The sequence below is a fragment of the Procambarus clarkii genome, chromosome 12, assembly GCF_040958095.1.
Source record: "Procambarus clarkii isolate CNS0578487 chromosome 12, FALCON_Pclarkii_2.0, whole genome shotgun sequence".
Taxonomy (NCBI): Eukaryota; Metazoa; Arthropoda; class Malacostraca; order Decapoda; family Cambaridae; genus Procambarus; species Procambarus clarkii.
Window position 1 is genome coordinate 40,394,879 of NC_091161.1, and position 13,467 is coordinate 40,408,345.

General features: G+C 43.7%; 1 long non-coding RNA gene across 2 annotated transcripts; it reads left to right on the forward strand.

Moving 5' to 3' along the window:
- The first annotated feature begins 675 nt into the window (after positions 1 to 675).
- Positions 676 to 11,451, forward strand: LOC138363907 (uncharacterized). Of its 2 annotated transcripts, none has more exons than XR_011228254.1 (3): positions 676 to 788; positions 3,319 to 3,478; positions 10,671 to 11,451. It is a non-coding gene; the product is annotated as an uncharacterized lncRNA (long non-coding RNA). The 2 variants fall into 2 exon arrangements; XR_011228255.1 differs by having other exon boundaries at positions 708 to 788; positions 3,283 to 3,478.
- The last annotated feature ends 2,016 nt before the right edge of the window (positions 11,452 to 13,467 follow it).

A 13,467-nucleotide genomic window follows, 5' to 3' on the forward strand; every position in this document is an offset into this window, starting at 1 on the left:
GTGAAAAGTGGAGTGTTTAGCGTTGAGGTTAGCCATCATGATGACGGGGACGTTGGTGTAGTTGAAGAGTCTATTCAAGTTATATTGTGGTATGTTGGTGTTAGGACGATTGTAGGTGGTACTAATAACGATTGATTCAGGGTGTGAGTAAAATGTTATGGTCTGAAGTGTCAGAGTTGCCATAATGGCTCAATAATTTTGTCTGTGTTTGATGAGTATGACAATTCCATTGTGTGCCTCATCCGGTGACTGGTTTGTAGTGTATCCGTAGTGACGGATTATGTGAGCATTTGTGTCGCACCTGGTGTTTAATAGTGGCACGTCTGGTTGGTCAGTCTCAATGAAATCCGCCACTACGTATCGAATGTTTGATATTGTATGTTTGAACATACACCCCCGTACGTTCTGCCATTTAATTGTTATTTTATACATCTTCGTTACAGTGTTATGTGTAAGCTCGTACAGTACCTGTGTTGTCCAAACGCATGTCGGCTGTCGTGACGGCGATGCGATGCGCGACATTGCCCAGTTTGATGAGGGCCCTGAGAGGGGCCCAAGGTTGAGCACGTGACGGACCTCGGCGCTATCTACAAACCAGATGCCGAACTATAGCAGTTGACCCTCCCATTAATCGTAGTTTCCTATCTTCTAGTTGGCTAGGCTGGAAGGTGACGACCAATCAGGGCCCGACAACGGAAATCAGTGAAGCAGAGACTTTTGAAGACCTGAGGGTGGACTAGTTGAGCGTTGTGGACTTTACTCCTGGAGGGATTACCCAGTGACGCTAGGTGAGCGCTGTGGACTTCACTATTGGAAGGTGCTAGCCTGTGGGGCTAGGTGAGCGCTTTGAACATTGCCGGATGAGCAATGCGAGTGTGCAAAGGAAAAGGGGGGGGGCATTTGAAGGACTGCTCCATAACGGCAGCTAGAGTAAGGGCTAGTGGTGCCCTAAAGACCTCGTCAGAGGCATAGTATCAGTCATCCGTGAAGCAGGCTAGCGTGAGGGTTAGTAACGCCGCTCAGGATTACCTCACATATAGACTTGTACATATCATGGTGAAGGGTAAAATAACGGGTTATTTTAAGTGCTTTTATTTTTATTTACCTTAAACATTACACTATATTTCCACCAAGGTTAGTCCTCTGAATTTGAGTAGGATCATAGTTTAAAAAGAACCCGGTTACGAAGGGTTCGTAACAGGGAACCTTTCAGGACTTTTTCCTGTGGTGTGTAGTAGCCTATCGTGTTCGTGGGTCCCTTAAGGAAGGTTAGCCTCGGGTTCGTGGATGAAGTGGAGCGTCTCTCTTGGTGTGGCGGTGTATTGGCTGTCTGTGGTTGTGTGTTTTCCAACAAATCCGTCGGTGGTAGTAGGGAAGGGGGTGAGAAGGACCTCATTTGTGTCTGTGTGCCTACTTGACGGGTAGATCTTGGCGTGTCCGGTGACATTGGCATAACCTAGTGAGAAAAGGACTTCGACGATGTCACCTGAGAGGCAAAGCTCAAGGCATCCAATACTGTGGGGTTGCCGCTTCCTCTGTGTTGTTGGACTTTCGCTGCTGCCAATGCACGTGCCTCGGCTCTATAACCTCCCTAGAGGCTAGACCGTAGACTCACTCCTGCTTCACTGCTAGACTGTTGCTGCTGTCAATACTAGTCGCGCGCCTTGGGACCAGACACAAAATTGTTATGCATACCAAGAGGTAACTGAAGCATTCAGCAGGTCACTTGGCGTAATAATTAATTCCTTTATAAAAATGGGAGAACTTCCTGACTGAAGGAAAATGGCTAATGTGGTATCAATATACAAGAAATGGGGAAGACAAACTATTACACAGAATCACATTAGTAACAAGTACTGCCTGCAAGTTGCTAGACTGATAGGAAGAGGCTGGCGTAACAGGAAAAGTTCTAAGGTGGGTCAGAGAGAATTTTTCAAGAAGGAAGCAAAAGGACAGAGACATCAGAGTGGAGAGAGGTTACAAGTGGAGCACCACAAGGTTCCGTTCTAGGTCCCATATTGTCTCTAATTTGTCAATCGCCTGACAGGAAATTGGATCCTTCATACCAGTATTTCAGATGACGCAAAGCTGACGAGAAGAAAGGACAGTGATAGTTTGAGGTATTTAATTAATCAGATTTGGACATACCTCATAAATGTCCTAAAAAAATGGCTGCCTAATTTTAACCCAGCCAAATGCAAAGTTACGAAAAATGTAATAAGCGTTTAACACCAGCAATATAGGAAAAATGAAAAAACAATTTCTTAAAACAGGAGAGTCCTGGGAGTTAACATAACCCCATTTGTGATGCCAGAAGTTTACATTAGCAGAATAACAGCTGCATAATGTCATACTGAACACCTTGCGTGCATCCTTCCGAAAATTTGAAAAGGGGGGCTATTTTAGGCCTTATATACAGCAAAGGTGAGACCTGCACTTCGATAGGCATTCACAACGTAAAACTCTTGCCTAAAAAAATGCCATAATAAACTAGAAAAGGTTAAAAAATATGTAAAGACTCTTTCTTGAGTTGAAGGGCGTAAAATACGAGGAAAGATTGTGGGAACTCGTCCTTACCACACTTGAGGAAAGGAGAGATAAGGGAATATGATAACAATATACAAGATTCTAAGGGAAATTGACAAGTTAGACGAAGCAGTATTTTTCAAAGCTAGGAACAGGAAAACAAGGGTTTGTAGATAAAAAACTAGAGGCCAATGAGTCACAAGGACGTCAGAGAGATCTTTTTCAATGTTAGAGCTGTCAATTTACTGGTGAGATGTTAAGGTCGTTGAAGCTTGTTCAATTAAATGTTTTATATATAGATATGATAAAGTTGTGAAAGGAGACGGTACAATAATCTAAGAATGTTTAGATCGCGAGGGTCTAGGAGCCTTGCTAGCAGCCTTCCCTAGGTAGGTGTATATGTAGTTGATATGACAAAAAAGTTCTTTAATCGTTAAATTAGACACCCGAAAATTAGAAAGGTGGAGTCCACGAGGTAAGAGTTGGACCCTAGTCACACAGTAAATACATATATATATATATACATACAGAACGCTGAGCACCGTAACAGGTTGCTATACCTGGCCCCTGGCCGAAATAGTTACAGAAGGCGTTATGGAGCTTCCAAGCTACTAGGTGGGTGTGGTAGTGGGTTTAATGTCCAGTAGTGAAGTATGTGCTTTTAATACAAACTCACACTTGCTCATACTTCACTTTAATATAAATAAACTCTATTAATATTGAAGTGACTTCATTTGTAATTTACTTGTATGTGAGGCGGACTCATGTCAGGTGAGGTGAATGACGTCACAGGTAGTTGACCCATCAGGCCAAGCTAGTCAAGAGGCGCGACGGGCAGTGTGGCGCGGGCCGGCGTGGGGAGAGGTGCTGCTCGGCGCCCACCTCATTGGTTTTACTAAATTAGTCACCTGGACAGTCCTGTGCATGAGGTCCACCTGCGCCAGGTTTACAGGCAAGTTACTCTAGATGAGTAGTTTTATCACATTGTGTTCTGTTGGTAGAACAGTCTATATTGGCTGTCTAAATAAGAATAGTTAAGGCTTTATTTAAAATAATTTAATTAGCTCTGGGTTACTCATTTGTAAATATAATGATATTGAGAAATATACCTGTTTATTAGTAGAGTTTTATCTGGATTAGGACTTTCGATGATTTAAAAACAAAATTTTACTTTAAAACGATTGTTATGTAATAAACTGTTCCACAACAGCTGCTAGTGTCAACTTTATAGTAAAATTTACTGTTTGATAAAAAATAGGTGTAAAAAGTTTAAAAAATTATAGTTAAATTCAAGCAGTTATGTTTCTTGTGAACTATCGGATTTCAATCCTTGAAATATGGACCAAAGACTTTTAATCTAGCAAGCGTCACATCCCCCCCCCCCCCCGGACCATCCTATGTGAATGAAACTAACCATCCTGAGTCAGTGTCGTCCACGCTGCAGCCAACCCCAGAAACGCCATAATTAACATCAACGTCCTGTATAACCAAGTACTATATTGTGTCCAATATAAGTAAATATTAATGTATATTTAAATTGTGTATAGGTCTGATAGTTGTTGAAGGAAACAATAGCACATGAGTGTATTACAAACTGTCTCCCTCCCCTAATAAATAATATATAATAGGTCACAAATCAAAAACTCTTAAGTACAGTGTTAAAATGTAAACTGTTGTGGGTCAGTGCAGGAACGAGCATAGACTGAGGACAAGTTAAATGTACTCGCCTAGTTGTACTAGCCTAGTTGTGTTTGCAGGGGTTGAGCTCTGGCTCTTTGGTCCCGCCTCACAACCGTCAATCAACTGATGTACAGATTCCTGAGCCTACTGGGCTCTTGTCATATCTACATTTGAAACTGTGCATGGAGTCAGCCTCCACCACATCACTTCCTAGTGCATTCCATTTACTAACTACTGACGCTGAAAAAGTTCTTTTTAATGTGTCTATGGCTCATTTGGGTACTCAGTCTTCACGATCATAATGGGAGCCGGTCGGCCGAGTGGACAGGACGCTGGACTTGTGATCCTGTGGTCCTGGGTTCGATCCCAGGCGCCGGCGAGAAACAATAGGCAGAGTTTCTTTCACCCTTTGCCCCTGTTACCTAGCAGTAAAATAGGTACCTGGGTGTTAGTCAGATGTTACGGGCTGCTTCCTGGGGGTGGAGGCCTGGTCGAGGACCGGGCTGCGGGGACACTAAAAAGCCCCGAAATCGTCTCCAGATAACCAAGACAGATTTTTAGTTGCTGGGTCCCCCCTCCCTGTTCCACTCCTTGTTACCGTGTGGGGGGGGCTTGGTGAGCGGCTGCCGAAGTGTGATGCTCCTTGGGACAGTCCTATGTCCTTCTGTGGCCTTGTGCTCCTGCTGCTGTCCTCTCTAATTGTGCTGAACGACTTTTCCTTTTCCTTCTTCGTTTTTCTCCCCCCTATTCTCTTATATGCTTATCGTTTCCTACCGACCTTTAGCTTGTTTTGGTTATTCCATTTCACTTCTTCTATTTTGACGTCCGGGAGCTTGAGGAGGCATACTGTTACACGCATAGAACTGTAGTACCCAACGTCTCGAGCGAGGGGAACCTTTTATTGTCAATCTCCTTTTTGTCACTGAACCCGATCTCGACGAACTGACGGTTCTGACGACGCACCCCTAGGGGGGGGGGGGGGGGGCCGGCCGGCATGATCGGCGATAACTTCTAGTTGGGTGTCCTGCCTCTAATTGTGGCTCCATGGTGGGTATGGTGTACATTCGTGGATGAAATTCTCAATTCGTATTTGTCGTTGAATGTTTCTCTTGTACTCTTTCAGGCTCGTGAGGTGGGCGACCAAGCCCCTGAGTCGGACTGTATTGGAAGACAGAGCTCTGTAACCCCCACTGTGTTGGACCCCGACCTTGCTCCTCCTCTGACCCTCCTGACTGCTTCCCTCGGCTCCCCTCCCTCCTCTGTGGTTGTGTCTAGCCTCAAGCCCCCAGTGGTGACTGTTACCTATCGTACGTTACGGCTCGTGACCCTACAGCAGCCAAGCTTTAATTACGTCTAGGGATACGAGACAACTGCTGTTCTCAATAGCGGATCACCAGTATAACCCCTTGATAAGTAATGAGCACATAAATAAAATCTTCCTTTAGGACTGAAGAATAGATACAAAATCTTATATAGATATATATTAAATAAATCTCAATAGCAAACAGATGATTATTTGGTCACAATATATCACATTAAAAATATCACTGTATCTTCCAGACATTAAATTAATATTATTATATGTATGGCTATGACAGAACAAAAATGTATAACTTAACTCCACAAGATGCTAACTCTCTGGTTCCGGATCAGCTACTGAATAACAATAACGCGGGAGTCAAAACACATTGCCTTGCCCCGCGAACAATTTGCCAAAGTTACAATATTTATTATTTCAACAATGGAGCAATACATTGTGACAAGAGTAATCTTAAACTAACTTAATGAATAATTAATACATATTGATATACAAAAATAAGGTAATTATTTCTTTACATAGTAATTAAAATACGCATACAGAGGGGAATAATGGCATGCTCACCCAGCAACGGACGGTCCCACGACAATTTGCCAGATACAGTTCACTCAATTATTATTCACCTCTGTTACCCACATATGATCACATATAAATCATTAGTTCCCGTGGGAAAACTGAGCACACAAAGAAATAAAACAATCATTCCCACGATACGTTGGGCCTAACGCCAACACTGTAACATGAATTACGTTTGCATAGAACATATAAGTATATCAATATACATGCTTGTAATTTACACACAATTATAAATGTACATATTAATTTATTTACTTACGTATCTTATAGGGGTACGTAAGAGTGACCACTTCGTCCCTTGGCGCAGCTAAGTCTCTTGTTGTGACTACTGCGCCTTTTCACCCCTCTCTGGGGGTTCTCAACGCCGTCTGCGCCACGGACGCACTCGCTCAATCCCTTCCCGTACTGATGCATATCAGGCCTTGTTTGGTCACGCTTCATGGGCTAAATTCCTTGATCTCCTCCCTCTTGATTCCACGCCTCGTGATGACTTCTCCCTCCCACGGCAACTTGTTGATTCTGTGGCTGCCTCTGTTACCTTCAACTCCACTCGTCTCGGTACACGTGACGTTGCTGCTCCTTCTCGGGATGCAGCTTCCCGCTTGGCTGCCCTATCCTGCCTTGGCGTGACTCCTGTTCGGGTCTCGAAGAACGCTCGGTTGAATGCCAGTGTTGGCACTGTTCTTCTCCTGCCCCATGTTGCTACCGGTGTTTTTTAATCTGCAGAACTGCCACGATGATATTCGGCATATCCTCGATGCCCAAGGCCATTCTGTCCTCCAGATTGACACGTTTACTCGTCCCCTCGTGGTCGTCGCCGTCAACCCCTTCAGGTAGTGAAGATTACCTTTGATGGTAGGACCCTTCCACCCTTTGTCATTCTTGCTGGTGCCAGGTGCTCTGTCCAGAAGTACATTCCTTCTCCTAGGCTCTGTAGCAAGTGCTGGGGGTTTACACATGGTGCCTTCCACTGCTCTGGGGCGCTCTCTCCTTTGTGTGGGGGCGAAGGTCAATCTTAAGTCGGAGTGCACTTCTCCCCCAGGCTCGCAGCGTAAACTACAGTGAGGCCTATCCTACCTTCTCCCGTGCGTGTATCCATTACAAGTTTGAGGTAGCTGTCCTCGACTTGAAGCATTGGGAGCATTTATCTTTTCCTGATGTGAGGCGCCATGTTTGCCGGCTCCTGCCTTATGCTCGTGTGTTGTGCTTTTCCTCTCCTCGTCCTTTCCACCTTCCTCAGACCCTCAACCGTTTCCGGGCCTTGGACCCTGATACAACCACTGCCCCCTCCTGTTCCTTTGATTTCTGTACCGAAGGATCCCCCTCCTGGTCCTCTGTCTGGGGTTCCCCTTCTTTCTACCTGGTCTGTCATGTCTCCTGTCTTCTTCCTCGGCTCCCTCCGATCCTCCTTCCTGTCCTTCCCCTCTTGTCTATTAACTCTCCCTACTGCCTGTCAGTGCGGGCTCATGTAGTGCCCTCATTGCTCTCGGGTCCTTTAATCTGGTTCATCCAGTGGTTGTCGAGATCGAACATTGGCCGTTTCTTGTTCACAGTAAATTAAAGTCGGCTGAGTTTTGTTGAGTTTCCAGCCATATTGGTCTCTCTTTAAATGAGCGTGCGGATGCTGCTGCCAGGAAAGCTGTCCGTTCTTGTTCCATCTCTCGTAAAGGAATTCCTTATTAAGACTTTTTTACCCGGTTATCCATTCCCCCATCCTTACCCGTTGGCATGCTTGTTCGTCGTCTGTTACTGGTAACAAACTACGTTCTCTTAAGTTGTACTCTTAACCGTCCTACCTCCGTAACCGGCGATGGGAAACGGCCCTGGCGATATTGCGTATTGGCCAAACTTGTTTCACTCGTGGTCACTTGGCGCGCCGCCCTGCTTCTTATTGTCCTAATTGCATTGTCCCTCTTATGGTCGTGCATATCCTTGTTGAATGTCCTGATTTTCGGGACGAGCGTGTCTGTTTTTTCCGACTGTCCCCCGAGGTCGCTTGTCTCTCGATAGTATTCTTGGTGACTCGGATACTTTTGATATCGTTCGCCTTGTGCGTTTCTGTTCTCGTATTGGCATCCTTGGTGATATTTAGCGCCCTCTGATTATCCCGCACATTTGATGGTGCTACATAGCCTTCCCGGTTTGGTGCCTTCTTTTGATAATTACTTACTTGGTTGCCGGGTTGACGATCACTTGGACGTTGTGTTGAGAGCGGGCTGTGGATGATTAAAGTCTGAGATTGCGTTTTACCATTCGGTGGTAAGTCAGCTTTTTAGATGAAATCTGACCCGAGTGATTGTCTTGCGGGATGTTTCTCAAACTTTACAAGATGTCCAATTTAGTATTTTTATGTATTTAATGTGACATTTCAGGTATGTATGAGGGTGCATCAGTACAACGGCACTGCAGGTATGGTCAACCAGACCCCAAGAAATTGGTCGCTTACAATGCTACTGCAGGTATGGAGGGATTAAAGTTACTTGGAAAAACTTCTCTTGAATCGCAGATGGTCATTATGTAGTTGATACATATTCCCACCTACGTACAATAGGAGAAGGAACTAAGTTTAATAATTTTAATAGTTTACACATTATGCCTTGAAGCAGTGATCCTCTAATAGTTATAGTCTAAAGTACTCTATGCGTTAACCAGTTCAGAGTGATAAACCATTCTTCAGGCCCTTAATTTTAACATTTAGTTGTGGTTTATTATATAGTTAATTTTAAGCTAACAATTTCGGTTACATTTCAATCCCCTCCTCTCCATCCATATTTGTTAGTCTGTCTTCTATCCCACCAGGCCAATCAAATATATATATATATATATATATATATATATATATATATATATATATATATATATATATATATATATATATATATATATATATATATATATATATGTCGTACCTAATAGCCAGAACGCACTTCTCAGCCTACTATTCAAGGCCTGATTTGCCTAATAAGCCAAGTTTTCATGAATTAATGTTTTTTCGTCTACCTAACCTACCTAATCTAACCTAACCTAGCTTTTTTTGGCTACCTAACCTAACCTTTCCTATAAATATAGGTTAGGTTAGGTTAGGTAGGGTTGGTTAGGTTCGGTCATATATCTACGTTAATTTTAACTCTAATAAAAAAAAATTGACCTCATACATAGAGAAAAGGGTTGCTTTATCATTTCATAAGAAATAAATTATAGTAAATATATTAATTCAGGAAAACTTGGCTTATTAGGCAAATCGGGCCTTGAATAGTAGGCTGAGAAGTGAGTTCTGGCTACTAGGTACGACATATATATATATATATATATATATATATATATATATATATATATATATATATATATATATATATATATATATATATATATATATATATATATATAAATAAAACTACCCAAGAGGGTTATGCTTCAGTTGGGGTTAGGAGAGACTGGCAAGAGGAAAGTTTTAGCGTGAGGGGAAAGTACCGGGGCTAAACCTAGCAAGCTGAATATACCGTCGGACAGTTTCGGGAGGCTGAACACTTGCAGCTACGTTGCCATCATCTGCATCGTGCACAAGGTATTGGTAGCCCTTGAATGCTGTAGCAATTCTGCAAGTCGACAAATATTGTGATCAGGTGGCAGGACCTGTGAAGTGTTAAAAGGTGAACGTTTCTGGGTCTCCTGAACGGGGTAACGTTGTGTTCCTGATTTGTAAGTGCAAATTGTCTCTTGATTGGGAAGAAAATGTTATATAATTGGCGGAGCTTCCATGACCACAGACAACGGTCTTAAGAGCAGGACACTAATTACTTCCAATTTTTCCCCAAGCTAACAAAGAAGGCTCCGAAGGAAGCAAGTTCTAGGTCGGAAGTTCGCCGATCGTTTCCTTCATCTAAGACTAGAGCTTGTTAACTTCTTCGGATGCTTCCTGAAGCTGTAGGAATATATAACTTAGAACCATCCTCTATTGACTGGATGTTTGTTCCCGAACAATATTTTGTTGCTGGAGAGGAGCTAGTTTCTTGGCAGCTTCTCCTATGGTATATTCTGGGCAGCCTCTTACTTAAGGACGCTCCAGAGCTCCTACAAGGCGTTCCCCAGATTATTCTGGTCACTAAATATACCTTTGACTCAGATTCTCAGGGAGAAAGATGGGTCTCTTCAGAGAAACCGGGTGGTAGGATGCATATAAAAGTGAAGGTTTGAGCCTTGTAATAAACCTTTATAGGAGTCTTTCTCCGTCTATACATATATACAATATATATACACAAGTACTTAGTAAGGGAAGCTCCTCCATGCGGGTCTAGATGGTAAATTTCATGTCTGGGTGAACTCTGCCAATTCATTGACGACTTGAACTATAGTAAAGCAGCCTGTCCTCTTAAAAGCCAAATGCTCGTTTCCGGCATACCGTTCTCGGGCCAGGCTCGTAAGTGACTCGTTACACCCCCCCCCCCTCAAATCCATTTATCGAAATTTTGCAACAACTTGGAAACTAGTATCAACCAAGTTTGGAGCAACCTCCGGCCGGAGCAAGGTAAGACACAGGGAGCAATTAAAAACTAAACTCTCGCTCTTTTAGGTACCTCCATCTCGACAAACCAGTCCAGTAGGACGCCCTATCAACGCTGAAAGGACGCACGGATATTGTGATAAAGCCGGCGGACAAGGGAGGTGCTGTCGTCGCCTGGAGGAAGGACAACTACAGGAACGAGATGAAGAGGCACCTGGCAGACACTGCAGCCTACAAACAGATACAAAACCAGGATGCGGCGCTTAGAAACGCCCAAACGAGGAGTAAAAGGATAGTCCTGAAGCTGTTCGAAAACAAAACTGGGGACGGGAATGGAGGACTCGTGCAGGCAGGGGCGAAAGATTTCTTTCCAGCCTTTGAATCCATCAATCTCCACCTCTACCTTTTACCAAAGATCCATAAAGCACTAGAAGAAACAGGAACGTGGCAAGGGAGACGGGTTCTAAGCAGCTGCCAGGCCCCAACAAGGCCAGTAGACTGGATCTGCACCGCCCTCCTGAACCCTTTACTACGTCTACTACCAGAAAGAATCAAAGATATGACGGATTTCCTCAAGAAAATTGCAGAAATTAGAGGCCCCGTCCCAAGAGGGGCCCCGCCTTTTTTCCATGGATGTGGTATCGCTCTACCCGAGCATACCACAGAGAAGCTGCAAAGGTAGTAGCAACTTTTTTTTTTTACAGATAAAGCAAAAATCAGAGGAACTTAGAGACGCAGAAGTATGGAGGACCCCTCGAAAAACTCTGTAGGAGGCCATCCTCCATGTGATGACACCCTTTTGCAATTTGAAGGATGAGCATACCGGCAAAACAAGGGTACAGCGATAAGAGCATCCAGTAGTGTGGCAATCGCTGAAATATTTGTGCATGTAGTGTTTGAGAGGAAACTATCCCACAGGAAGGACGGACCGGCGGTATATTTGTTACATAGACGACAGCTTCGGAATAATGGAGGACGGTTCCCGTGCCTAGGTTTCTTTTCATGGTCAAATACAGTTCATGAGAACCTTAAGTTTACCCTCGAACACTGACTCCACGATAAATTTCCTAGATACAACAGTGTATATAGACCAGCTAACCAGGGATCTGCATACGAAGGCATACTATAAACCGACTAGCCTTCACACGTATCTGAAATTAGACTCGAACCAACCACTAGCCTTGAAGAAATCGCTACCTTACTCACTTGGATTTACTCAAGCAGATTAATTAACAGCAAAGAGACGCTATATCCCCAGCTTGATGACCTATGGGATATGTTCAGGAACAGAGACTACCCAGAGACAATAATACATGCGGCCCAGGAGAAACTCTGAGAAATAACAAGGGTGGAGCTACTCAGACCTAGAACACAAGTGGAAGACAAGAGATGTATCCTCCCAACCCTTTTCCCTGGCCTTGCAGCACAGCTTAAGATAAAACTCCAGGTAGTATGCACATGGATGAGGGAAACGTACAGTGAACATCCTTCCTCGGTAAAATTCCCACAAACCCTTCTATGATCGCCTGGAGGCGAGGAAAGTCTATAAAGGACCACATTGTTAGAGCAGCTGTGCAGGTAGATTTCAACTGAACTGGGGGAGAGGACCAGCCCCAGGGTACAGTTCAAAGAAATGAAACGTAGACCCTAACCTAACCTGACAGAGGTTTGGTGTGCGACCTGCGTGGAGGCGGAGTATGCAGAGGGGTTTGGAGAGGCCTACATGTGCAAGCTAAATCTGAAACAAGAACCATTTGGTCACCATAGGATCTACCGACCAGTGTTCATCGACGACACTTTCATCTACAGTGCAGTTAATAATGGACATTGGTAAATCATCAGTTAATCATGGCGTTAGTGTTCGTCACTTGAGATTATGCTGCATTTCTTTTGTGATGGAGACTGCAGTTATACGTTACATATATGGAAAATATGAGCCTCTAGATCAGGAAGAAAATGGGAATAATCAAATTCCATTTCACAAAGAAACCTTCAAGGAAAGAGCACTGAATAATGAAACGAAATTAAAGTCTGCCTTTAGAACTTCAAAGTCTGTTTTCGGAACATTTGAGAGCAAAACAAATTCTGCCCGCGCTGTCCAACTTAATAAATGAACCACCAGAGGTCGTGAAGGACGCAGACCCTATGCAGATGCTCATCATGCTTAAAGAAAAACGTTCGTCAGCTAAACTCTCACATTTAAGTCGCGAGATGACTTTTGAGATACCACCAGAGCTCAGAGAAAGGTGACTCCATCCAGCGGCTCAACTTCGTCGAGGACCAATATTTGAAAGACAAACGCTCACTCCATGACATGACTGTTGACATTCCGGACTTCATTAGTGATGAAGAATTAGGATGCATAGAGAAGTTGAAAGATGTAATGCCCCATGCAGACAAATTCATAAACTAACAAGTAAAATACGTAAGTTTTACAACAATGACCTTCGTTTCAGCCACCCTAAGAGATGCAACAACATGATCAGTTGAGCCCACACTCACAAGCGACCACTATAGGGTCCAAATTGATCTTAAGTTATATCTACCCACCCCACCTCCGCTTCCATCTGAAGCCTGGAACTTTGCTTTAGCAAACTGGGACCGATTTCAAAACCTTATTTCAGAGTGGCATAGAAACTATGATCTTCCCGAAGACATTAATCAGGCAGTACAAGATTTTGTCAAACCGATTCAAAGTGCAGCCAACCACTCAATCCCACTGAAAAAACAGTCCACCGGACACCATAAAGATCATTGGTACTATTGCGAACGTGTCAAAGAACTCAACCATAGACTCAACAGAACAAGAAAGCTATACAAAAAGCAGCCAAGTGACCGCAACAGGACCTAACTTTGTGAGGTCAAG